Source organism: Marmota monax, unplaced genomic scaffold (genome assembly GCF_021218885.2).
Source record: "Marmota monax isolate L192 unplaced genomic scaffold, Marmota_monax_Labrador192_F-V1.1 WCK01_AAM20220418_F8-fsc00046, whole genome shotgun sequence".
In the NCBI taxonomy this organism is placed as follows: domain Eukaryota; kingdom Metazoa; phylum Chordata; class Mammalia; order Rodentia; family Sciuridae; genus Marmota; species Marmota monax.
In genome coordinates this window covers 6,279,012-6,306,913 of record NW_026692486.1, presented here as the reverse complement: position 1 = coordinate 6,306,913, position 27,902 = coordinate 6,279,012, and the positions used below count along the sequence as shown (strand labels likewise).

Sequence of the window (27,902 nt, the reverse complement as noted above, 5' to 3'; positions counted from 1 at the left end):
AAAAGTGCACTTAATATAATCTTTCATAGAAAATTAAACAGATTTTAATGATATACTTATAATAGATTGAGGACAGAGTTTGAGGGAGTGAAACATCAATAGTAGATGTTTGGGGAGAACACATACATGAAGCAATGACGAGGGGATCAATGAGCATCAGAAAAAATCAATGGCAGTCTGTGTTTAAGGAATTCATTTACATAGTTTCCAAAGAAATCAGAAAAATCCTACAAAGCTGTGCAACGTCCCCCTGGTTTTCCCTGTCCTGATGCTTCTTTTCTTCTGACATGTGCTCTGAGCTCAACTTACACATACACAGAAAGCTAAAAGAAGAGCCCTCTCACAATGACTTTTATATTTGGCTAAGCCGTAGTCAATTCTTTCAAAAGTTGTCAATCTGGCTTTTGAACTCAGGCCCTGGAAGCTCATCACGGCCACAGTGACCACCTCAAAAAAGGAAATTTAGCAGCTCTAGCCCCAGCACCTGTCATCCCAGTGCCTAGGAAAAGGGATAGCCATGCTATTTTTAAAAATGTAGAAATTACCACAGGCTGGTCCATAGGCATCAGACCTTAAGGAAATTAAATTAGGATCAGATCAGAGAAGCACAGTTAGGTGAACATATTAATTTTAATTGAAATTATAATATGATCTCCACCATAAGATTTTTTTTTTTTTTCGTGTGGAACTGAGGAATGAACCCAGGACCTTGCACATGCTAGGCAAGTGCTCTACTGCTATGGTACTCCCCACCCCGAAGCATCTTTCTTGAAGGATACTCTAATCATGGTTATTATCTGCCTCACTGTCTATGAGAAGACATAAGTATTTTGTCTGACTATCCTCAGATTCTATGAGAGTAACCTGTTAGAAACAGAGCTTTTTTGTCCCATAATTTTTTTTCAAGCCACAAAATAAAAATGAAGCCAATAAACATCTAAATTCATATGCCTGTGAGTGGGGTTGAGGTTAATGTAAATTTACTGTCAGGCAGAAAATAAAATAAGGATAGGAAGTATAGTCAAATGTCTTCCATGAGCTTTGCATTATTGGAGGGTATATAGCAAATATTTCATTTCTTTGCTACAAGACCAAGAAATGGGTACCTGTATTTTTATTTTACAGGTGAGGAAGCTAAGACTCAGAAATAAATAAATAAATAAATAAATAAATAAATAAATATATATATATATATATATATATATATATATAGAGAGAGAGAGAGAGAGAGAGAGAGAATATTTTAATATTTATTTATTTTTTTAGTTTCTGGTGGACACAACATCTTTGTTTGTATGTGGTGCTGAGGTTCTAACCCGGGCCGCATGCATGCCAGGCGAGCGCACTACCACTTGAGCCACATCCCCAGCCCAAGACTGAGAAATATTAAATAACATTCCCCCAAACTAGAATTCCCACCCAGGTCTGTGTCTGAAGATTGTATTTGTGTGTTTCCTTATGCTTCCTTTGCAAATTTAGTTCACATGATTTAAATGCCTTTGTCCCCAAGCTCCCACCCCCAAGCAAAGATGTGAAACTCTAAATCATGATCTGGTGGTATCTCTTTCATTAATTAGAAATAAGCATCCACAGTTACCTTCAGGTTGTACCATCCAACAAAATCCCAGTAGCCAGTACTCAATGGCTTTTCACTTTGCTAATCAAAAGGGTTTCACAAATAGTCTTTAATATCTCCATAGTTAAAGGGAGAAAAATGAAATGACTTAGAGCCGAGAAAACAGCATGCCTGTAGTCTGAGGTTTGATTACCCCAGTGGGCAGGAAAATCATGTTTCTACTATCTTCACCTACCATAAGCCTTTTGAGAAACTGGAAGCCCTTTGTTTCCCATGGGCCTGGTACCCAGAGAGTGAAGAAAGCTTGCGTCTGCCCAGGTTTGCGTACCCCCACTACTTATCCTGGTTTGCTCCTGCCAGTGCTGCTTTCTGAGGTCATGTCTTGTTCATGCATCTCAGCCCTTTTCCGGGGCCACATTGACTGACAATCAGTATACCTTTGAAGCTGCCCAAAGCCCATTCCTCCCACCATCTCCATCTTCCACCCTGCTTAGGTGAGGATGTCTGCCTGGGTAAGACTGAATTTGTCAAATTCCTTCCAGAGCTTGATTCATGGTTGTAAACTCTGTGGAATTTCTTCTAGGATCAACCATTCTGTACTTTGCCTGAATGTCCTCTTTGCTTTCACCATTACTTAGGGTCCCACCTCCTCTTAATGCATTCCTTTCCAGGGAGCCAGGCTTCAGAACAAAGAATACTTTCTCTTTAAGATTAATTATTATTTCTAATCCACTTGAAGTTTATAAAGATTTAATGATAGATGTTAAAAAACTGTAAACCGTGTTTAATAAGAAATGTCAGAGTCTGAATTCTTTAAAATCTTCCAAACTCTCTTTCTTCATCTCCCAAGGTATCTCTCTTCCCCTCGCTCCACTGTCTTCTGCATTCTAGAATTCTCCCTTTGTCCTTTCATTTTCCTCATCCCCCTTACATTTTCACTTAATTCTTCCCACAGTTACCTCACCTTTAAACTTCTAAAATGAAAAATCACAGTACATACCATTTTTTTCTGTTGGCATAATTTATTTTCCTTTAGTTATTTTTTTAAATTGAGCACACATAAACTTTCACATTCTGTTGGAGCATAGGCCCAGTGTTGAAGTTAAGCTAGGTCTTGAGAAATATTTTAAACAAATAAGTATTCTTCTCATTGTTCTTGAAATAATTTTTTTTAAAAAAATCTAATCTAACTATGTAAAAAATTATCAATCAATCAAGCATTCAAACATTAATAAAAAAGAAAAAAAAAACAGGCTCTGATCTTAACACAGAGACTAGGTCTGTGAAGGACAGAGAGTATGGTTTTTAGCCTCACGTAGTTTACAAGCTACTTGGGATTCAAGCATATGAACCATAAAACAACCAAGGAAATATGAGGAAAAAACACAATTAGAGGCTGACTTGTGTGGTGTGAACCATAGTCATTGTAAATAAACAGAAAAGGGGTCTCAATCATGCAAGAGGTACTTAATTAATTTGTCTGGAAGAGGATCAATAGATATACATGTATCCTATCAGGTATATCTCTATATAAAACAACAACAATAACACCAACAGAGACTTCCCAATCCTGGCTTAAGGCTACTGTGAATTTTGGCTTTTCTTTTAAACTGTAGATCTTATTAGCTAGGGAAGTTTTATTTTTCAGCTTGGATGTATTGATAACTGTCACTCTGAACAGATTGCTAATACATTTGAGAATTAAGTTGTCTGAATATTTTTGCAAACCTTCCTCAGCGAGAAAAAATCTTTTGATTTTGTTTTTAATTTCAAGAAATTGACATCTTTCTAGATAGGGAATTTAATTATGGGCTGAGAAATTTAACGGCTCTTCAAATGGTTTTCAGTCAGTTTCAACTCCTTGGCATGTTTATATCATGGCATAACTACTGCCCGCCATCCTGTGTCCTCTCATCCCCACCACCCCTTTTTTTTCAAGGTGGAAATATCAACCAAGTAATGGAGAAATCAAATCTGAAAGGAATTTCTCACAGGCTAAGAAACTCAGCAAGAGATGATGGCAGGGCAAGCTCAAATTTAAATTAATTCCCAACCTTTCCTGGGCCAATGGTCGACATCTAGCTTGGCTAATCCAGGCAAAACTGATATATTAAAATAACTATAAAGATAGGTTCTTGGGCTTTCTGACTGCCAGCAGATAGAGGTTTGGGATATATAGGGCAGTCCATCTGCCTGATACTTCAAATGAGATCTAAAAAGAATACTAGTATCACAGAATAGCATCAAAATTGTTTTTTTATTTGTTATTGGAGAAATGTGCAGTTTGTTCAATTGCTACTGACTCATGTCCCTCACATTTCTGCCACTTGATTATGTGTTGATGTTGTTCAGGTTTTTTTGTTTACATTGGATATCTGATATTATCCACAGGTCAAATGAACATGGTCTTTAATCAGATTCCTATGGGTTACATGTATAATAGTTCATCTTCTCACAGGGGGTGGAAAAATAGCAGGAGGCAGTTCAAGCTCCCCAAATAAACAGAAGTAAGGTCACAAATGCTTCCTGGCATGGACCTGTACTTACTTATTGCTCCTTAAGGAGAAAAGACCTACTGACAAGAGGACAGATAACCATGTTCAGTGTTTCACACCAGACCATTTTAAAGACGCCTGTCACTTCATTTGTTTTCCTTATCTGCATTTCTAATGTGCTGGTGTATTTCATCTAGGGATATTTTCATACAGAAGTACCAGTGAAAAGCAAGGCGGAGGACCACTTTTTACTATCCAATAGATTTGGAAGGAAAGTACAAGACAGAGAATATTTTTTTTCTGATGTGAACAATTGTTTGCATCAAAAATTTTAATTGTTATCAGAACTTCAATGGAGTTGCTGGGAAAGGTAGTTAGATAAAGCCTCAGGTTAATTTCCATCATTACAAAGCACTTTACACCACTGAAAAATTCCAAACATATAAAGAGATGTCAATCTTGTTTTTTAGACAGAAAGAAAAAAAAAGTGGGTGGGGGTGGCGCTTCAAAGGCTGTCAGTAGACAAGTCAGTCAATTACAGATCTGATTTGGTTTTTAACTCCTTGAGGTAAAAGACAAATGTTCTGTAAGAGTAACCGTTCCCCACATGCCTTAATGAAACAATATTAAAAAACAGTGCTATCATGCTAATACACAGACTGAGGTCAAGAACTATGAAAAGAGTCGAAAAGTCAGAATCAGATTTCTAAATCAAGATGACAAATGGTTAAATGAAATACTTTTTTTACTGAGAGAGGGAGGGAAATGCCCTTACTATATACTTAGTGAACTGAGCTAATTATCCAGGAAGGCATTATTGTGTGATGTTTCAAAGCCAGTAACAGAATAGATAGGTTCAAATCCCAGTTCTACTATAACTGTGTAGCTTTGGTTAACTCAATTAACTTCTCTGTACCTCAGTGTTTTTATCTATGAAATGCAGATGATGGTCCCATTGACCTTATAGTATTATTGTGCAGATTTAAATGAATACAGATAAAGCAATAAGTATCTGATGAGTTTTCAGTCAATGTCATAGCCAGTCCATACGCAACAATAACTTCCAAGATTTATAAAATACATATGGTGTGACAGAATCCTCCCTGAGAAATTCTGAATGTCTACAGATGAGGTAGGCATTGAATGTCGGTGGACAAAGCACATCATTTTTCTCAAGCTGGGTTGCAAGTTTCTATGGCCCCACTGAATACTCCTGAAGTTACAGACAACTTATTAACACCCTCCATAGCATCCTTTTAAGATGAGAATTTATCTTTTTAACTGTACTCAGTAAAACCAGCAGAAAAGAGCCAGGTGGGAATAACAACCTGGTATTATATAAAGCCACAAGGTTTACCAGTTCTATAGATTCCGCTGCAAGGCACACAAAAGTGGAGTAACTGTAACTTATCTTGAACAGTTGCTTGAATGAGTTACTAGACGAATGGCAACTTTACAGATGAAGCAAAAGAAACCCACGGGAGTGGAAGGCTGTGACCATTTTATTTAGGATGCATAGTAAAACGTAACTAAAGGCACACAGTTAGGTCTTTGGAGAGTTTCCTGAGGTTTGCAAACAAATGTGAGTGTCTATAAAATATGTGCTTCTGAAATACTCTGTGAAATGATGGTTTGAAATTCCAGGGGGAGTGCCTTGCCTGTATACCTATCAAATCCTGGTAATTTGATCGAAAAGAGAATGCCTAGTTGTCTCCATACTCTCGGTCCCCTAAAGATCTTCTTGGCCACTTTTCTATCTATCCTGGGCTTGCCTGCTGACAGAGTATTACATGGCGTCCCTTTGTTCTGAAAGGGCATCCTTTAGTTTCACACTGGTCTCAAGTTCTCCTAGCCAGACAATCCCACACACCTTTCCATCTGGTAAGGATTTCCTGTAGAGTGCTCCTCTCAAACTCGTTTTAAATATGAAAGAGTCACCCTCCATCATTAGTGAGGAATCCCTTTCTTTGCCTGTAATGCTGAAGATTGAATGGAATCCTCCAGTGATAGTGTCTGGGAAGAAGATATTCCTGGACTACTACATGACTCAAATAGATAAATTCAATTAGCCCTTCACGGGGAGCCTCAGTTTACTTTACAATGCAGTATTTCAAAGAGTTTTAAAGAAATTCTAATTACTGTGTAAGAAATAAGTCAAATTCCTCTTCTCTCACCGTGAAGGGCTTTTATTACCCACTGCTATAAAACATATATTTCTTTTTTTTTTCTGTTGCTATCCTAGCAGAGTAGCCTGCATACCAATAGGATCACTAAAATGCCACGAAGCAGAACATATTTATCTGTTAAATTCTATGTACAGTAACCTAACAAATGCCAGAGACAGAAAGATCGCCCTCTGCACAGTAATACTTGTGTGGATGTCTTCTTTATGCTAACAATGACAGGCTTCATGCCTTGTACTGTACTCAAAAATCAGAGTGCATTTTTTTTCCCAGTAGAAGACTCTGTATCAAAAGGAAAAAGAAATGCACATTTTTAGCAGTGAGATATTTTATGTGGATAATAAATTTTTTCCCCTTGAACTCCACTAACTACAAGTATCTACCCAGAAGATGAAATCTAGGATTTATGCCATCAGAACTATTCAGTATACCAGGGGATAATTTTTTCTTCTTTTCAGGACTGTCAACTTTGTTTACTGTTTATGGTCAATTCTACCTTATACAAGAGATTAACTAGTCTTGTCATAGCTGCATATCAAAATCTTAGAAAAATAAGCCAATAAATGCAAAATTATATTATTATGGAGTGCTTTCAAAGACATGACATTTATTGAAATCTAAATTATAACTAGCATGTTCTAATTATATTTGTACTAATCAAAGAGATTTTTGAATCTGTAATTTTATGACATTTTAGTGTGTTCTAAAATTGAAATGACTAAGGAATTATTAAAATATTATTACAAGTAACTTCAAGGAAACATATGAAGTAACGTAAGCCCAGGGATTGCTGTCATAAATCAGCAGGTATATCGTCAAACTTGTTAGCTTCTTATGTGCATTTTTAATCCAAACAACCAATTTGGCTATTGAAATCATTCTTAAATAATGATCTCAAACAGTACTGTACAAGCACAAGGGCTTTTCTTAAGCCTTATTACATGGAACTTTTTTATAATACAATTTCAATTCCAAGACAGTAAATAATAGCATGTATCATGACAGCAACGGAATCCTAACTAATTGTAACACTTCTGCAGAGCCTAGTAACAATTTATGAATTGTGAAAAATAAATCTACTTGACAGGCCTGTTAGCAATCAGGCCTTCGGCTTCTTGCTTTGCAGCAGAATGAAGTAAAATCTATCCATTTTTCGCTGTTGTTAAAAAACATTTCAACAGTTAGTTCTTTTTCACAGAAAATGCTGCAGGAAGGTTCCAGGTTTTTTTTTTTAAATCTTAATATGGTCAAATTTTATATTTGGCTATTATTGGTCAGGATATATGGTAAGTTAAAACATACAGAGGTTATTATTTTTTTTAAGAGGGAAAACTTGACAGAGAATTGTATTTCTAGATTAAAGAGTGGGCACTCTATAATCTTTCTGGCATTGTAAGACTGAAGCTGGCTGCAGGGAAAATAAACATTATAATACCCAGCACTTAAACAATTGTACCTATACGGTTAAGTAACAAAAGCGTTAGGCACCTGGAATCTCAGCATTTGTGCCTTAGTGCCAGCAACGATATAAAGCATTCAAGTGACATTTGATAATGAGCAGACAGTGGAGGCATTACACACGTCTTTAGAAGAATCAGACTTCCTACCTTGCAAAGACAGATGGAGGTAAGTTCCTTTATAATAAAAAGTTGTAAGTAAAGCCAGGCAGCAGTTGCAGTAAATTGAGTCCTTTCAGTCACTGTGTACATACAGCAGTTCTGCAATAAGGGGAAAAATATAATGGGAGGAGCGGCTGTGAACGAGTGACCTCCTCAAGCTGAGTCCTCTCTGTGAACCAAGCACTGAAAGCCTCTGCTCCTGATTTGCATGGATTATCTCCACTTGAACAGATACAGAGCAGATAGGTTTAAATTGAGCTGGCACAATGGCAAAAAGATGGAAGAGTGAATGAATGAGGGACAGCGCAAGAGAGAGAGAGAGAGAGAAAGAGAAACAGACACGAGACCGGAGAGCGTGGATAAGCTGGTTCTTGCAGAACTGTGTCTCAGAAGAGCTACAGCTCCCTCTTCATGTCACAGTTGTAAGATAAGAAATGTTGTCATTAAGAACTGGTTAATCATAGGGAAAAATACATCCAGATTAGCTGATGCTCCATCTGATCTGATTTGTATGAACATTTTATGATTCTTCCTATTTTCTCATTAGGATTTTAGACAGTATACTGAAAATCTTTTATTAGTTGCTAGGTAAACACATTTGGATAAAACTGAGTTCTGAATGAGATAGATGCTTTGATTTGGATGGCATAGATGTTACTGAAAGAAAATAGACAATTTGTTAAGTGATGTATGTACTTCTAAAGAAAATTGATCCTTGTTAACTTTTAAAGAATTAATAATACGTACTGCAATGTAAATAGAAAATAATACTTACATATTTATTAAAGATTAATTATCTGAAAGGACTCATGTACCACTGAAAAGAAGTTTTTTTTTTTTAAATCTCTTTAGTAGTTTGCTATTTTTTCATATTCTTTCTGGCATTTCAGAAGAAAATAAATCTTGTTTTTGAAAAAAATATAACACATGTATATCTTTAAATATAAAGTATTTTTTTTACTTCTACAGTGAGCATCATAAAAATTTTTCTGGATAGTTATATGTTAGTATTTTTACTTTAAAAATGAGAAATAAGAGGAGGGTATAATTATAACTTTTGCCAACATTTACTCAGTAAGCCCACAGCAGATCTCAGAAGAAAAGAATGACCCTCTTTTAGTAAGTTAACGTGAAACCTGCCTTCTCTTTGTGTAGAGGTGTCTGCAGATGCCCAAACAGCCAGACAATTAGGTCAATTGAAAAGAAAAATCAGTCAAACCAGCTGGTTGGCTGAATTGATCCTAGCCTTGTGGAAACCAGCATTGACTTGATGTGAACCAAATGACATAGGTTAAATATGTTTCAACAAATGGCATTAAAACTCTCAGCATAAACACATGAGTGATGTTTGCAGAGTAGCAAAGAATCCAGCTAGATTTTCACTGCTGTTGGGACTCTACATCCTGTCAGAAAAGATAGAGTTTAAACACTCCATCTGCAGGAACTCTGACTTGATGGACAGAAGTGATACTTTAAAAGAAATCTAAAGGAAAATGGTAACGCATTTCCTTGGAATTCAGTGACGATCCAGAATTTCTGAAGTAAGCAGACTTAGTGACTATAACAGTGTTTAGGAAACAATTGCTTGAAAGCAAAAGGGTGAAGACAATAGCTATTTTATGTCTGTGACATCCAGTAGTCTGGCTGCTCTCTGAGTAGATGGTTGAGTTCTCAGTTTTTTTTTTTTTTTTAATATCAATTTGGAAACAGCTTGTACACAGGTCAGCCTTGTAATGCTACTGAGGTCTTAATATTATTTTTCAGGTTGCAAAGTCTTTCAAGTCAGGGACTATATAATATCCCTTAAAACAGCTCTCCAAACACTTTGGATATGTCCTTTACATATCTTAGATACTTTATACATTTTTTCAGAAAAGATATTAAAAACAAGGGCAAATATTTTACATCTTTTATATGAATTGTTTTATGTAAAATTTAGATTCTGAAATGTTGTCTTCAGTACCCTTGTGAAATAAAAAGGAGTAAACAAATACAATGTTTCTTGCTATCTATAGGCTAGAAATAACAGCACCAGCAGTCCTGGGTTGTATATTGACATGTTAGCATACTTAGGTGCCCCTTCCATATACCATGGGTACTTTCTAGAAAGTCTGTTAAAGGTGTAAGTCAAAATTCTCTGGGCACCAGTGCCAACTTGACTTAGTCATTTGTCAGCTTTGTGACTGTGAGCAAGTTACTTAATTTGTTTGTAAAATGGGGATAACAAAATGACCTAAGCAAGGGCTTAGCATAGCACCTGGGTAAACAATTAATCAGTGCAATCTGTTGTCATAATTATTACAAATCTGTTACCATTGAACTTCAACATCTCTCTCTGAATTGGGAAGTATTATTACAGTGTCTACTGGATGTAAAAAAAAGATGATCTCTCTGTCCCTTCTTGGCTTTTTCTTGCCATTGTATGAGGAAGTCTCCTTCCTGGTTCCTGACAACCAGAAGGAATGGTGCCTCTACCTTTTTTTAAAAGACAGAAATAGAAAAAAACTGTTCTCAGGAGAGCTAGAGAGTGTTGTGGCAGCAGATCCAACCTTCTGCACAAGAATAGGAAATGGCTCGCGTGGTACAACGTGAAGGGCACCCAGAAGCTCTCTGGTCCAGAAATATCTTTCCATCTGTCCTCTCCTAGTCCCTGAAATGCCACCATTAGGGGTTCATTTTTATGTTTTACTGGCTTTCCATTCTCTTTTTCGATGTGCATACTACTGGCAGAATTAGCATATTGACATGTTTACATGTAGAGTAATAGGAGTTCATATTAGTTTTAATGATTCTACCAGAGATAATTTTTCTAGTATTTAGCTGAAGATTGGCATGCCAAGAAAAATCAGATTTCAGTTAAGGTAGAGAATATTCAGTAGGTGCAGGCAAAACTGTGTGGGATAATATCCTAATGAGAAGGGTGCTATTCCTGTGCTTGGGAGCACTAGGGCCTGCCAATAGGTAAGGACCCTGCAGCAGACCCTCAGAGAGTGATGGTGGAGGTGCTGACCCCCTGGTATACACAGTGAGGAACAAAGTTTCATTCATTCATTTGCTGAAAATGTACCAAGTCTTCTGTTAGCAAGAACCTAGGCTACATATGTGAAAAAAACACATGGTGTTTGTCCATTCTTTTGGGCAGAAATGATGGAAACAGATATGTAGATAGATCAATTCTAATATTAGACAACTGTACCAAGGAAAAGGGTAGAGAGAAAAGGAGTCCAAAGTACAGGTGATATAAAAATAAGCACTTTACAGATGAGATGATGCTTGAAATGATCCTCGAAGACAGAGTAGGAGCTGTCGGGAAGAGGAAGGAATGAGGAGCAGAGGCTGGGGAGGAGGGCCAGCAGGATAGAGCATGTGGGCTGGGACAATCTGTCACATATTCCCAGAGCACAGAGGCAAGGATGAGTAGAAAATCAGGAGAGATGTCACAGGAATGTTGGGAAAGAAATGGGGAGCAGGTTGAAGGGAAGAGGCAAGGTATAAGCATGACAGGTTTCTTACCTCCAGGGACAAGCCTTGGACCTTTGCTCCTCTTCTACCTTTGTACACTTCACGTATGCATTCATCTGGGCCCCCTAGTCCAGGAACACATAGGCATAACAAGGTTTAAATGACAAGGAGTACTGTCCCTGGTGAGAAAAAGGGATATAGTGCCAATTAGATTAGAAATGTAAGACCTTAGGGAGATATTTCAAAACTACTTGCAAGGGGGTATCACTCCATTCTCTAACCCAAAGCACTGTATGGCATATTCGTATATGAATTAAAATTAATTGTGCTTGGAGACTTTGGGTGTAGCGCATCAGGATGGGAATCACTGCTGGAGCCCTGGAACTCATTTAGCATTTAAAAAAAAAATACAGCACTTCGAATTCCTTGGTGAGATGGATTACCAGTATTAATGCCATTAATACTAATGATGGTTAATAATTGAGAAAATCATATTTATAAAAACAATAATGATAACAGATAGCATGCCTCCTAACTCTAATATAAAATGCTATATTATAAGCTTTCCATTCTCTTCTATTGTTTGAATCTTAGCTATTTGACATATTTATACAGAAAATATTGAAGTTTCTATACTTAACCCAGGAATGACAAATTACTTCTTGTAAATATTACACTTACAGTAAAATTCACTATAAGATAAATGATTACATAGATATTGGACCCAGTAGTGGGAAATAAATTTGAATTCTAATAGGGACTGGTTCAAGCTTAAAAACAATTAATAACTGTCAATTTCCCATAAACACAATGACAAGTAAAACTTCCAAAAAGGGCACCAAGACCACAAATGATTAAGAAATTATGCTGATTAACAGAGTGACTGAATACATTAGGATTCTTCCAAATTACCTTTTGATTATAGGCCTCCTTGCACCATCCCACCACAATGCCACAATAGAGGTGGAAATAGTGGTTTAATTAAGCATTCAGCTCTTTCTCAAATATTTTAAATTACTTGAAGCTTCATAGGAGCCATGAAGTTATGTCCCTTGACTTTGCATTCAAGAAAAACTTTTGATTCTGCAGCAAGAAGTGAAGTTGCATGACAGAGTCAGTTAATAGCCCCTTCAGAATTTACCTTATCAGGCAGTCCTTAGACAATAACCAGCTATTGAGAGCCCAACCCTTTAGAAGACCCTTTCCTTTCTGCCCAGTGTATGATTCCTCTGATGGGCAATTTTTGTGTTGAATTCCCTCTCAATTGGTTAAGACTGTCAGATCTGCACCAAGGTCTAAGGCTTAACATGACCAGATTTGGCCTCTTTCATCTTTTGACTTGCACAGACTTGGATGCCTAATAAAACTCTAACACCTGCATCTCTTCTAAGTGTCTGATGTAAACACAAACTTCTAACGATTAACAATGTTGTTTATTCCACACTGAACCAGCTTTGCTTCCTTATTCCTTCCCTTCAGTTAAAAAGAACTGGGCTTGTGTTTTTAATGTCCCTGGGGGGGGGGGGTCTTAGATAGCCCCCTCATCATATTTTAATTCCAAGATGTCTTAATTCTTGAGAACTATATTCTTTAGAGAGCTGAAGTTTCTCCAGGAGCTCTTACTGAATTGCATCTCAGATGACTCCTTTGTTTCCACATCTCTGGTGTACTGACTACAAAACCTAGGCAGACTACCGAACACAGAATTGAATAGTCCAATAGACTTATTAGACTAACTGCAACAGACAGACAAGCAGCACAAACAACATGTTGATGTATTTAGATCAATAAGGCTCTGGAAGATGTTCAGGTTCAGTGCCGAAAGAAATTCACATTAAGGAGGATGTAAAAAATATAAGAGAGTCTAAAAGGAGTATGCTGGTACGTAGTGTGAATTCTTTGTAGTACATGTAGAAACAGAGCAGAATGAATGGAGCTTTAGGAATGAAGTCATTAGTGCAAATGATTGGGCACTGGGATTTTAAATTCAATTTTTATCTCTACCACCAAAACACCTTTAAGTTTCCACTGTCTAAAGAAGAACAACAGCCCAATATATTCTGTTTGTAAAGCACTAGAGCTTTTCCAGACAATGGCATTGTTTCACAATAAAGACGTATCTTTATTAATGAATCCTTTGTGTTTTCCATATTATTTTGACGATCAGTAGGGAAGAAAATAATTCTCTTTACAACTGTGGTTTCTCAAGGCATTGCTGAAAAGATCCAGGTAATTTATGCAAAGAAGATATTTCCCAGAACTTGGAACCTTAAAAAGAAAAAAAAAAAAGTGGGTCTACATAACACCTGCTACCACTCAAAAAGTATATACTTAACTTACATAGGAACGAAACTCTTCCAAAGAAAATAAGAATTCATTGTGGTGAGTTAATATAAAGTGACTTGATATCTATTGCCCTTAAAAAGTTATTCAAAGTATTTAAAATGTATGGAAATTTCAAGAAAAAAGTGGTTTTGGCCATGCCTTACTTTGTCCATCTTAATTTTGATATTTCATTTGGAGCAATAGTTTTACACCACCTGGAAATACATGTTATAGATAATGAGTATATAAAGATTCTGATGCATATATCAAGAAAATGGAGGCTCACCAAGAGAGGATGATATTTGCAAACTGAATTGCATTTTTGTTTTTCAATTAATTAATTAATTAATTAACTAACTCACTCATTTCATTTCATTTCTTCTTTTTTTTTTTTTGTGAGATGGGATCTTGCTATTTTGCCTAGGCTGACCCTGAACTCCTGAGCTCAAGGAATCTTCCTGTCTCAGTCTCCTGAATAGCTGAGATTATAGGCTTGCACCACTGCACCTGGCTTTTTAAAGTTAATGTGTATTGTAAACGTGTATTCAGTGTCTATTGACTGAGGATACAATGATGAAAAAAGAGTCTCATTTCCTTTTTTCTGGGGTCTACTAAGTAGCAGGGAATAAGTAGTTATATTAAGAGATTTGACAGATTGCAGAATTTATAGCAATTCTTCTACTAGAAATGAGTGGAGTCTGTTTCCTTATCCTTTGGTTTTGACAGAATTGTATCATCTCTAAACCTAAGCTTCAAGCAGCTTTGCAGCTTCTGTTCTCACTTATGGAAACATTTAACTGCTATGAAAACATTCCCAGGTCGGCCTGTAGAGGTTAAGAGACCACATGGAGAGAGACACCAGTCATCTCAGACTTCTCAAATGAGGCCATCATGAATCATCCAGCTCCTGTTGACCCACTAGCTAACTGTAGATGCATAAGCAATTTTAGCCTAGATCAGCAGACTCTGGCCCAGATCTGAATGACCAAGCTAATTATCAATCTACAAAATCATGAACTTAGTACATGTTGTGTGTCTTAAGTCACTAACTGTGGGGTTATTTTGCAAAAACTATGACAGGAATAAACTCAGGGCACAGAGTACAGAGATAAGTTAATCCAATCTATTGATGTCAGGGAAAGCTGCCAGAAGGAAATAACATCCAACCGGAGATGGACAGAAGAAGAGTGGCAGATAGATAATGACCTTGACCTCTCTGATGAAAAGGGTTTTACAGGAAAGGAGTCATTTCTACCATACATATCAGAAAGAACTACAGATATTCTCAAAGCCTTGCATTCACCCTTGACTCTACTTTTACATCTCACATAAAATCCTCTGTAAATTCTGTTATCTTTACCTTCAAATTCTATCTAGAATCTAGCCATTTCTCCATGCCTGCACTACTACTGCTCAGGTACAAGCCACATACACACCTGAATTATTTCCTTGTGTCCTGTGGTCCCTGGGATTCTGCTGTGCAGTCTCCCTGCTTCGCTAAAGCCCATTTTTACTGTGGGAACTAGAATCTAGAATGAGCCTACTAAGTCGCAAGTCAGATCTTGAAAACTCCTCCCCCTGAAACTTCTGAGGTGGTTGACTGGTGACCCCACCAAAGATGTGTCTATGTCCTCACCCCCTGAGACTTGTGAATGAAGCCTGTGAATGAAAAAAAAAAAAAAAAAGAGGTTATTTGAAGATACAATTAAGGATTTCCAGATGAGATCATCCTTCATCATTTAGTGACAAGGGTCCTTGTGAGAAACACAAGAGGGAAAGACAATGAAGAAAAGCCTCTCAGAACACAGAGGCAGAGATTGCATTGACTAGTACCAGACGATGAAGTAGGAGGAGCCACTGGAAGCCAGCCGAGGTGCAGACACGTTTTCCCTTAGAGCTTCTGAGAGGCTCATAGCCCTGCTTGAACCTTGCTTTAGACTTTGCCCTCTAGAACAGTAGGAGAATACACTTTTATTGTTTTAAACTACTAGGTTTGTGGCAATTTGTTATGGAAGCCCCAGGAAACTGACATCTGTTCCAAAGACTTTCCAATCCATTCATATTAAAACAACTGCCAAAGCCCTTACTTTGACCTAGGACCTCCTACCATGACTTCTCCCCCATCTCCTAGACTCCTTCTCCTCCTTCACTTGAACCTCTCAGGCCTTCTCCTGGTTCCTCCAGTACGCTAGGTTAAGAGACCATATGGAGAGAGACACCAGTCATCTCAGACTTCTCAGATGAGACCCTCTGAGAAGACTTTTGTCCTCTAGAAGAGTAGGAGAATACATTTTTATTGTTTTAAACTACTAGGTTTGTGGCACTTGTGTTTACTATTGTCTCTGCCTGGTGTTACCTTCCTGTAGGTATCAAAACTGCTTGACTTTTTCAGGAGTTTCTCAAAATGTCTTCCAGGTAGTGAAGACCTCCCTGATCACTCCATTAAAATCCCAATACTCTCCGTTCCCCGCAAGAATCTGCAACACTTACCACTTCTGATCTCAAACATGTTCCACTCATTTGTTTGTTAACTGTGTTCCCAGCTAGAATGTGAGCTCTATGAAAAAGAGGCTTTCTACTTTCCTTATTGCTTTATGCCCAGCATTTAGAATAGATGCCCAGTAAATAATTGTTCAATTTAATAAATGATAGGTCTATGGTTTAAGGAAAGCATTTATATAGGGAATCTGGAAGCTCTTTACTTCCTCTACTTCTGGGAAACGTTTCCAAATCTCTCTGGAATTCCCATTAGCTACTGAACAGAGTCCATATTGCTAATTCTGTCGAGTAGAAGACGGAGAGGCCCTAATTTTACAGGACAAAGACATTCTTCTGTTATGGCAAGAAGATCACATACACTGTGTACTTTGAAGCCCCTTGGTTTTCACTTGTCACTTTGCATTTGGCTTCATACTAGGCTTCAGAACTGAGTGAAATAGTAATGAGGGAATAGCAGAAGCACTAGCAACAGGTGATGCAAGTTGAAATCTTACGGCCTTTTAGGTTTGCAGGCAACAGGATCAAAAGTGGGTATCCATGTAAAGCAGTCTTGGGATGAGGGACAGAGAACATGTGTCCTTTGCTGATTTTCTTTGATGGGATTTCAAAGAATTTAGGGCATATTCTTACAAATTGGTAGCTCCAAGCATCCATTATATATATGCTTGGTGATATAAACACACAGAGTTAGCTCTAGTCCTGGCAGGTCATGCTTCCTCTGTAGGGGATTATGAACTCAAATGCTAACATCAAAGGCATTTACCAATTAAAATGTGTATATTTACCTACCTATATGTGTATATGTGTATGTATACATATTATTTCTTTCTCCTTATTGTATAAGACAATATTAAAAAAAAAAGCATCACATAACATTTTTTTTTTTGCCCCATCCCTAGTTCTCAAGAGGAAAATGAATAAAGCTGAAAGCTTTGGAAGCTCCTGTCATCACATCTGTGTTATTTGACTTTAGTAATTTTGCTTTCCTGATGCAACTCCAGAGAAGTCTGCATAGCAACAAAAAAGTGGGACGATCCCTTCATCCTTTGAAAAGCAAGAGGAAAGCAGAAATGAAAATATAAGCAATCAGAAAGAACATAGATGAGAGGCTATATTCCAGAAGTGGAGTTAGTTCAACGAAACCGATGTCTAACACAGTCAAGGAGTTAACAGTGTTGTGGTATTTTAATTAGAGTCAGAGTTTGGGTTTGATTCAGATAAAAATCCTCAACTGCTTATCCCCAGCATACCAGGGCTGCCCAAACATCTTGGTTTGCAAAATTAGGCTGGGAATTGCGCCCAAACAGGATTTCTGAAAAGATTCTTGGGACTTTCTTCTTTGACTAATGTTTGAAATTCTGCAAAGATTGCAAGAACAGCCTTTTCTTTTCTTCTTCTTCTTTTTTTTCTTTAATGTTTTGGCTAGAAGATAACATAACTTATGTTATTTCACCCTATGCTTATGTATACTTGGAATAAAAAGTTACCTATACCATTAAGCAGATTGAATAAAATTATTATTTGTTTTTAAAAGACATATACTATAGATAAGCACATTATAATATGTTTCATTTTGATGAAAAAGGATAAATGGATGTATAGACAGATACATGTATACATGTATGGAAATTTCAGTAAATCTGGAAATTGGTTATATGTGGAAATATAAGAAATTCAGTGGTCAATGAGAATTAAAAAACACATTGCAACGTTCAAAATATCCTCTGATGATATTATTTTAGTGCTTTGCAGTGAATACAGGGTAGCATGCTATATTTTTGCATCTAGCAGAAGGTAGTCAGTGTAGGGAATTTTTACATATCTAAGTAAAATAAATTGGAAATATATGCAAATTAGTTACTTAATTTCAAAGTAAAGTGGTTTGAGAGAGACAGAGAGAGAGAGAGAGAGAGAGAGAGAAGTGTATTTATTTTACTCAATAACCATGTATTGAGCACTTTGATATTTAGGATGCAGTGGACAAAGCAGACCCCATGGAGGCTGCAGTTAAAGCATCTGATGGGGGAAGCAGACATCAAACAAGTAGATAGCAGCCATCTCACTGTCTTGCTGTCTGTCTTCAATTATCCTCTAGTTAACTGCAGCCTTCTATCTATCATCATCCTCTATTTTATTATAAGTTGAAGTACTTGTTGTTAAGGATTTAAATTAGGTACTCTGATAGAAATGAGTGGGGGACCAGAGTGTTACCAAGAGGAGTTAAGGGAGATCTACGATTTAAGCAGAAGCCCAAAGACAAAGTCACCCATGAAGGATAGAGAACACTGAAGGAAGGAGAGGCATCATATATGATGTCTTGGTATAGAAACTATGTGGCACATTTAGGTTCCAACAGAGGGTGAGACTGGAACTTAGCGAGGATGAGAGTGGCAAGAAGTATAACTGGAGAGGTAAGAAAATAGGGCAGTCCAGGCACACAGCATGGTGAGGATTCCGGCTTTCCTTTATAATATGAAGAATTGAGATGGGTTTGCATGTTGCTTCAGGATGGAATGGCTTCATCTAGTTTCCACTTTGAGATCACTCTTGGTGGCTGTGGTAGCTGGCCTGGAGCAAGGCAGAGTGGAGATAGGGAAACAAAGGGAGGAGGCCATTGCCATTACATGACGGAGCACAGACATGGCTTGAAATAGGGTGGCAGGAATGAAAACAGATTGGAGCAGACAGATTCAAAATAAAACTTGGAGGTAGAAAAATAGAAAAGGACTTGCTGATGGAGAATGAGGGAAGAAGAAAACTCCAGAATGACTTCTACATTTTCAGCTTTAGCAGTGGCTAGATGTCAAGGCCCTTTTAGAGTTGGAAACGACCTGGGGCCTAGAGCTAGACTGGAAGGAAAGGAAGACTTTTGGATGTATTAAGTTTTCAAGATCCATGATACTTCTAAGTAGAGATGTAAATAACATCAGCTGGTGGATATATGAATTAAGTGGTCAGAGAAGAGGCCTAGCCTAGTGCTATAAATGAGGAAATGTAATTAGAATGAGTACCTCTTTGCTTAAACACCCTCAGTGGATTTTTCACTGCGATAGCATGCAGTGTGAGGTCTTTAAGATGCCATTGAAGTCCTTCTACCATCTTACCCTTACCTTATAGAATTAGTGATATGTGAAATTATCTTTCTGGATTCCAATATGAATTAAAATATGAAGCAATAAGCAAAATACGAGGTGCTCAGTTCTGCATATGATTTTCTCCTTCAGCAAGATAGTATCCTCTGTGCATTTACACTTTATTTTTACCTCAGTAAAAACGCTTAATGGACTACATCATCATTTATCCTATTTATAGTTCTGTTTACTTTACTGGAACATGCCATTCATCAAGGACAGAATTGTTCTTATTAATCTCATGATACCCAGGCCTAATACTCAGGGCCCAGAGTGCTTGACACATAGTATATGTTTAATAAATCTAACTGGTAATGCATATTAAACAGAGAAAATAAGAATTAAATTTGTTTGGGAAGCCTTATAGACTCTATGAACTCAAATCTGGAATATTGTTGAGCAGGGATTGGGAGTTTCATATGAGAATAAACCGAATGTCCAGTTATGACACACTTGTTCTGTGGAATGTTAAATTGGGGTGCCTAGTAGGTCCTATGTTTGGTGGTGATAGTTCAGAACTCCTCTGCCATGGTTGACTCAACAAGGCAGATGAAGGAGGGGATACTGTAAGAAACAGAAACCTAAAGTTCTTCCCCACCATCCCCCCAGCCCCAACTCCAGCCCTCACACATGCCATTACCAGAGCAAATGGGTACTATTTTCTTTCCACTTCTAAACATATTTAAGCTTTTCCTTTGATATTTCTTTTCCTCTTCAAGTCTATCTTGAAAATGAATTTTCAACTGACTTTATTTCTATAACAATACATTTTGGAGTCAGGGAGTACCTTTAATGATGTATTGTGGCCTGGTTCCTCATTCTCTAGGGATAACCTTGCCTAGGCATGAGTCTTCTTCCAGTACTACCTGGCTCTTCAGGAGAGAAATTAAAAGGGTCTCTGGGACAAATGTGGTTTCTCATTGGCAACAAGCTCAAGACCTCTGGAGCACTTAGTTTCTTGGGTCTAAACTCTTCTGAATGGCATAGCAAATCCCAGAAGACCAGGAGGTCTTAGAACGGCTTTGTAATTCACAGTGTGAACAAAGCCATGTCTGAGGAGACCTGATGGATCAAAGAAAAAAGAAAACATGAAGGGTAGCAACTTGAGCTTCTATTTAAGAGTGTTTCCCCGTTGTGTGGGAATTGTAAGAGCCTGCAATAGAGGATGCAAACTCAAGTGCTGTCAGGGGCTTGGAAGGCAAAGTGAATGGGTAAAGCAGGCCTGGTATTAGACAATGAAATAAGTAGAGTGAGCCATGGCAATAGGAAAGTGTTGGCATGACCTGCCCCCGACTTAAAAATATACACAGTAATTAATAAGCAAAACATGAAAGTGAGCCTTTAGGAATGTGCATCCGATCACGCTCCTATGCTTAGAACCCTCTGATACCTTCCCTACTCTCTCAGAGTGGAATGCAAAGCTCCTGCAGAGCCCATGAGGTCTACTTGCAAGGTTGTTCTCTGAGCATACCTCTTCCACCTTCTCCTGCTTCCAGTCATTCCAGCCCCTTGGTTTCCTCTTTGGTCCTTGAATACAACCATCATATCCCAGTCTCAGGTCTTTATTCTTGTTGCACCCTCTGCATGAAATAATCTTTCTTTAAATAGAACATGCATGCCATCAGTTTTAACAGATATCTCTACAAGTGGAAGCTTGTAACAGATTGCTGTACCTGATAGCACTCCGTCACTCTAGTCCCCTTATTCTGTTGTATCTTTATAATATTTAGTGCAACCATACATTTTAAAATTTCTGAAAACATTTGAAGCAAATATGCAGTATTACTTCATTAGACTCATTTTCTTTATATGTGTGTGTGTATTATTTTATAAGCATAAAAACTTTGTTTAATCCTGATTAGACAATCCAACATATGTGTATACTGAGGGAAATGGACTTTGTAGGATTTTAAATAATAAACACTTTTATTATTATTTTCTTTTAAACATACTTTGTTTAAAAGAATTGTTTTTCCTTGATCTAATATGAATTCTTTTGCATATTTCCTTATAGGTCAGGCCATTTTCTTCATATAACATCATCTCTTTCTACCTAATTTAGTTTACTATCAGAGTTTCATTATCAGTTTTATTTAAATAGCTTCCAGAACCACTCTCTGGCCTGGCTCAGTTGAGTGAGCTGCAATAAGGAGGAGGACCTGGCTGGCTCATTCACCCTTTTCCTGACTTACATTTCATTTCTCATCTCTGCCACCCCATCTCATTGTTTTGTCCTGGGCTCTTCAAGTGCCATTCTAAATTGCAAGAGGTGTTCCCTGTGTATAGTAGATGTACAAATATTAATGATTCTCTTATGGGGAAGTTTTGTGGAATCTTCAGAAATCTTCCATCTGGGGAATGTCTGCTGGACTGTTACTAAGCTCTGAATGCTAAGAATTCCCCATCAGCTTTTGCATGTATAGATACAACTTCATTTTCTTTCTGGATTTCCCTTTATGTCCTTCTTAAATTAATTGAAGATTAGCAGCCCTAGGCATCTCTACTTGCCCTGGAGGAAAGTTCTTTTATTCTTGTCCTAACCATCCTCCTCCTGACCTCAACCTCGGGTAGGAAAGCAACCATCTCTCTCTGAAGGCTGTTCTCTGCCAGCTCCACCAAGCCATGCACTTTCCTTTAGAATGCTATCAAATCCAGAAAACTCATGTCAGGCATTTAGAATAGCATAAAAAAATTTCCTTTATTTGGTCCCATCTGAAACTACCTTTAAAAATCCCTTTATTATGAATTTCTTGACTTACTCTTATATACCTCAAGGTATAGTTACTACAACATTTTAACAATTTTTAAAATGTCCTGCACAGATGTTCTAGTGCCTATTGATCTTAACCTTTGGAAACATGGAAAAAATTCTAAGAAAAAAAGAGAATATCATATTTACCATTACATTACATGTATATTCAATGTATAATTTATATTATATTTATATAACATTAGAAAAGTAGCTTTTTTTTACACTGGAAAAAGCTCTACAATCTGAAGAAATAGAAAATAGATCCATTAATCCTTAAAAAATATGCTATAAAAGTGAACAGAATCACATAAAATATAAATGCATATATATTTAAATGGCATTTACATATTTTATTTATACGAATGAAACATATAGATTTCATAGTTATTTAACATAAAGAAAGATCAATGGTAATATCTGTTAATATATTTGAAATTCCATTATAGTGAGGGCATTACTCTAAAAGAAAAATACAGCGGAATAAGTTTAAGGCAATTGAGACAAGATTATCTGCAAATCTTTTCAACAATTTGTCTATAATAACACAGAATTTGTGACAACATAAAAGAGAATAAATAATGAGTCTTTATATTTTTACAATAAATAACCTTTTCTTTCCACATCCCTTTAAAAACAAAGAGAAACAATTTTAAGGAGAATGATGATGAAGCATTATGAAAGTAATTGAAAATGAGAAGGAAGTATTTCTTTGCCTCATTATACATTTTAAATTTCTGTTCCAGTATCCTAGATTTGCTTAAACAGTTAACTACTGCCAAACGTAGCAGTAGCCAACTCTCTGAAAAAGAAACCCTGATTGTACTGTCTACTTGAGAAACATGGAACAAACAAATGCAGACAAATGCCCAAACAGTATAGGAGCCCTGTCCAGACTGAGACATGCCACTGGGGAAGGACCATTGGAGAACTGGAGCTTCAGCTGAAGTGCAAATCTGATGTTGAATTCCCATTCTCAAACAAAGCCCGGGACAATAAAATCCAGAGCATCAAAATGCACAAATAACATAACCTATGAAATAATGCAGAATTTAAATTCTCCTTTGAATATCACTTCTACATAAGAAAGTAGCATTCTTCTGAAATTTGAGGCTATCTGAGTCATCTTGGTCTTCATCTTTCCCTATTTGATTTGGGTCTTAGAGAAGAAGGATGAGTACAAATCCACCAATGCCTCATTCTTAGAATACGTTTGGTTAGTAGCTCTGCTGTCCACAAATACAGGATATTTATGGGAATGAAGCATTATAATGGGCTGAAGGCATTAGTGACCTTGTTATTTAAGACAGATTTAAAATCTCACTAATGAAGTGATTCTAGAAGAAAGAAGTAGATGTATATTCAAATATGGTCGTTACTAATGATAAATAAACATTATCTGATTTAGTCTTGGATGTTCCTTATAAATTGAAAAGTAGAAAATCGCTGAAAAAAAGAACCTAAATTTCATATTTACTCACAATCACTAGGTATTGGTGCATTACCTATTCAGAAAATCACAATAACACTGAAGTTAAATCTGAAGTCAAAGTGAATTATCAAACATTGAAAGAACTGTCTGAAGAAATGAAGACAAAGAGTAACTTTTCTTAAATTATCTCAACAGCTCCGTTTTTACTGTGTCCAATACACACATCTAGAGACACGGTAGAAGTTCAGGAGAATCCCAGGACTGAGATGGGCAAATATTTAGACCAAAGGAAATTGTAGCTCAGAAGTTAGTTGAAAGTTCACTCTTAAAGCAATAGGGTGAGGTCACATCTACTTCTTTCCTTCTCTTTTCTTCTGCACCTTCTATGTAGATGTCCAGCTCTATAGCTAAGGAGTCAAGAGGAGTCCAACAGAACTGAGCTTGAGTTCTGTCTCCATTTCACATCTATGATGGGAATAACTTAATCTATCTCTTCAAATTTTAGATTTTTCATCAGTTATACAAGGATAATAATAGTACCTGATAATGATAATCGTGATGTGAGGTTTAAAATAAATAGTGGCCAGGTGCGGTGGCGCATGCCTGTTATCCCAGGGGCTCAGTAGTCTGAGACAGGAGGATTGCAAGTTCAAAGCCAGTCACAGCAAAAGAGAGAAGTTTAGCAACTCAGTGAGACCCTGTCTCTAAGTAAAATACAAAATAGGGCTGGGATGTGGCTCAGTGGTTGGGTGCCCCTGATTTCAATCTGCAGTACCAAAAATAATAATAATAATAATAAATGAATAAATAACGAATGATGCTGGTTTAGAGTAAGCATTCAACATGTCAGTCTTCATTACTGGTTCTTTTCTGTCACTCATTTTTATTCTTTATCAGCCTCCCAGACATGGGAATTATATAATTTTTAGCCTTAGTTTTCCATAGCTAACTGATTTAGTGTCTTAGATTCTAATTCTACATTCCAAAAAGACAAATTTTGTCGTCTTGGGCCGTAGTCCTAAACCTCTACCACTCGAAGGCCTGCCTGCATTTTCAACAGGTATTGATTCCTGGTAGAATGAGTTCTCCCTGGAGACACAGAGAAAAGATGGAGTCAAGGTCTTCAAATCACATTGTGCAAATTGGGGAAAGCCTGCTTCCTTTAGGGTGCATGTGTAGATAAAAGAGGCAATTATAGAAATCCCTCACAAATTTGATTATATATTTTACTGATACACTATAGATGTAGCTTTGGTATTGACATACCATGGAGGTTAGTTTAGTTCTCTAAATATAGTTTAAGGATTTTCTGAATTTTCAGAAAATTTTCTACTATTGATCACGTATTTTAGATGAGTTCCAACTTTCCTTCCCTCTAATGACACAAGGTAGAGTCTGTATCTAAACATGAGAAATAACTTGTTGTCAACATGACTGAATTGGTCAGTATTGTTTGTCACAGCAGGTCCTCACAATCAATCCAGAAGTGCCACAGTCCTGCAATCAGGATTGATTATTATGAAAGCCAGCTGTGGCTCATCTATTTCATTGCAGATGGCCACAGCCTTTGATTCCATTGAGAAAAGTAATTTGTCACCAAAAACTCAAATGCTGCCTTCACAGTATTTTACTTTCAAAGACGTAGGGAGGATAAATGACCATATGGAACTGAATGCGGATTTGTCGAACTTATTACTGAGAATCTTTTCTGTGTTGCAAGTGGTGAAATGAGGGTCATTGGTTCCCAGTTCTAAAGTTTCTTCTCATGAACAAATTTCAGAGAGTTCAACTAGACATAATTTTCAGTCCTTCACTTTGTACACACATGACTTATGCTTCAGTTTGCAGCTTAAGAAATCCATGTAATTCCCTATGACAAGACAAATGTTGTCACGCCAATCATAATAATATAAAATAATATATGAAGCTTCTAACAAATGGTTTTATTGTTGTACTTATTGCTTCCCAATTTTGATAAGCATTTAAGTTTCCATGAAAAATTACTTTATTCGTTTCAGTAATAAAGAAAGAAATAGATGAAATAGAAGTTTGATTTAAAGTCTCTGTTTTGCTCAAGATAAGCTGGTTAAAAGACATTTGTTGAAGCTACTAGGGATTGTGTTTTTAAAAGCTCATTGCTAATTTGAACCCTATCAAAGGAACACACATATGTGCACCCATTTTCAGTACATATCAGGAAACATGAATAATTGAAGTGCTTTTGTGTTCCAGATTTTCATTAAATATAATTCTAATGCTGGTCCTAGTCTTCAGCCTTGTGTCAGGTTTACTTTAGCAAAATGAATTGAAGAAATAATGGATTTAATAAAGCTTTCTATCAGGAAATCCATACAAATGGAGTGAAAAAAATGTTTAAGAAAAATAATGGATTTCTTGGACACCCCTGAGTATATTCTCTTATTATTTTTAAGGGTATATTATTGTGCTCATTCAAAGAGCTGGTCTTCACTACCTAAATGAAATCAGATTGGTAACCAATGTAATGAACTCCCAAAAGAATAAAAAGATATGTTTCCAAAGAAGAATCCAGGAAATCTTGCCTAATAAATTGCTTCAGCTAAAACTTGAAAAAGAAAATAGACAAGAAAATAAATGGTCGTAGATTTTTGTGAAATAAACCAAGTCCATTTACAGCATAGTATTCGATAATTTATAAAGCATTTGTAAGCCACAAGTCACAGTGCTGGATAAAAATATGTATGTTATGTTATTGTACTCATTCTACATTTTACTTTAAAATAGGCCATATTATCAGTTTGGAATTTATGGGTAAGCTGGAATGTAAACCTCTAGGAAAGCTTGAGGAATTCATGTGTTTAAACAACCTTGGATTCAGAGCTTTCTACCACCATGTCCAATCATCAAATAACTAGAAGTTTGCTTAATTGTTTTGTCCTTCACCTACAAAAAAGGGAAAGATGATGTTTATCAGAAACTCCTGTAGCGTATGGAAGAGCAGCAAAGATCAATAGGTTAATATTTATAAACCACAATTCAGGTGATATAATGCCTGCAAATGCATAAAATAAACATTATGCTAATGATAGGCTATTGATCATAAAAAAATTACTTTGCTCCAGGGTAACACCTTTCATTTGTTCTGTAGGCTGTATGTTTGTTAGTATTGGATGGATATTAACTCATAGTAATAATTATCATTTAATAACCCCAAGACTGATATGGAGAGCAGAGGTCTCAGTATGTTTTGTACGGGGATTATTATTATTTTTTATTATTAAGCTTTTGTACCTGAGACATCAAAAACAAGAAAGACCATCGATAATGCTGTCAGATAAAGCTAGGCATTAACTTAGATGGCCAAATATAACCTTCTGTTACAGATATTTCACTTGGAAAAACTGTAAATAAAATTCATTTAAAAAATAATTTATACCCTGCTAATGTTTTTAAGTTTTTCAAAGGATTTTATATTTTCTATATTTATATTTCCTTTGCCACTTACAAATAAAATAAGCATGCACATATATGTACACACACACACACACACACACATATATATATATATATATATATATATAAAGGTCAAAGAAAAATTGCTATTCCTCATTTCAGTTAATGGTATTAATATTCTTTTAGTCATCTAGATTCATAACCTCAGTTCAATCTGTTTTTTCTTTCTTGCTTAATACTTTAATCAATGATCAATTTCATATGATCTAAGACCAAAGTATCTTTTATATACATCTATTTTTTTCTATTTCTTTCCATTCCCATTACCCCTTTGCTTAGGTCTCATTTCTTTTTATTGGTATCATTGTTATAATTATTAAATTGTCCTTTCCATCACTGTCTTTGCCATTCTTAATTCATTTTCACTTAAATAGCCATTTTACTACTATCCTTGCTTAAAACCAACATTCCTTACTGTACTATAGGTAGTATGGTATACTAAGTATAGTTCAGAAATCCAAATTCCTTTTTATTTTTGGTCCTAAATGGTGATTTAATGCACTCTTGAAATAGATTGAACTGAGTTTGAATTGTGGTTTATATCCTTGATCTATCTTTATTTATTTTTTTTCTTTTTGTTTTTCCAAAAGTGGGGATGGAACCCAGGAACTTGAGCATGCTAGGCAAGCACTCTACCTTTGAACTACACATCCAGCTCATCCCTGCTTTTTCTATAACCTAGCAAATGTTTCTTAAAATTTTGGAATCCATTTAGCGTTCTGGAGAAGTATAAATGACACAATTAATTAATTAGGCAAATATTTATAAAATGTCTGTTAGGTGTCAGGCATTGCTTTAAGACTGTTGATAAAACAGTGAGCAAGGGTTTCTAGGGAAATGGATGATTATCAAATGATACACACACACACATATATATATATACACACACTCAGACATAGTAAACTTTTTGTTTTAAATTTTTACAGAAAATTGAGAATT

The 27,902-nt window shown here is 36.4% G+C and overlaps 1 protein-coding gene across 30 annotated transcripts in view; it reads right to left on the bottom strand.

Moving 5' to 3' along the window:
- Positions 1–8,167, bottom strand: part of Adgrl2 (adhesion G protein-coupled receptor L2) — a 644,234-nt gene extending 636,067 nt beyond the window's left edge. For 11 of the 30 annotated variants that reach the window (XM_058578955.1, XM_058578951.1, XM_058578958.1 and 8 more), the window contains exon 1: positions 7,862–8,164. The gene's annotated coding sequence lies outside the window, so the exon portion shown is untranslated. Of the gene's footprint in view, positions 1–7,861 lie in introns of all 30 variants that reach the window. The other 19 variants (XM_058578964.1, XM_058578963.1, XM_058578977.1 and 16 more) reach the window with 7 other exon arrangements.
- Positions 8,168–27,902: the final 19,735 nt, after the last annotated feature.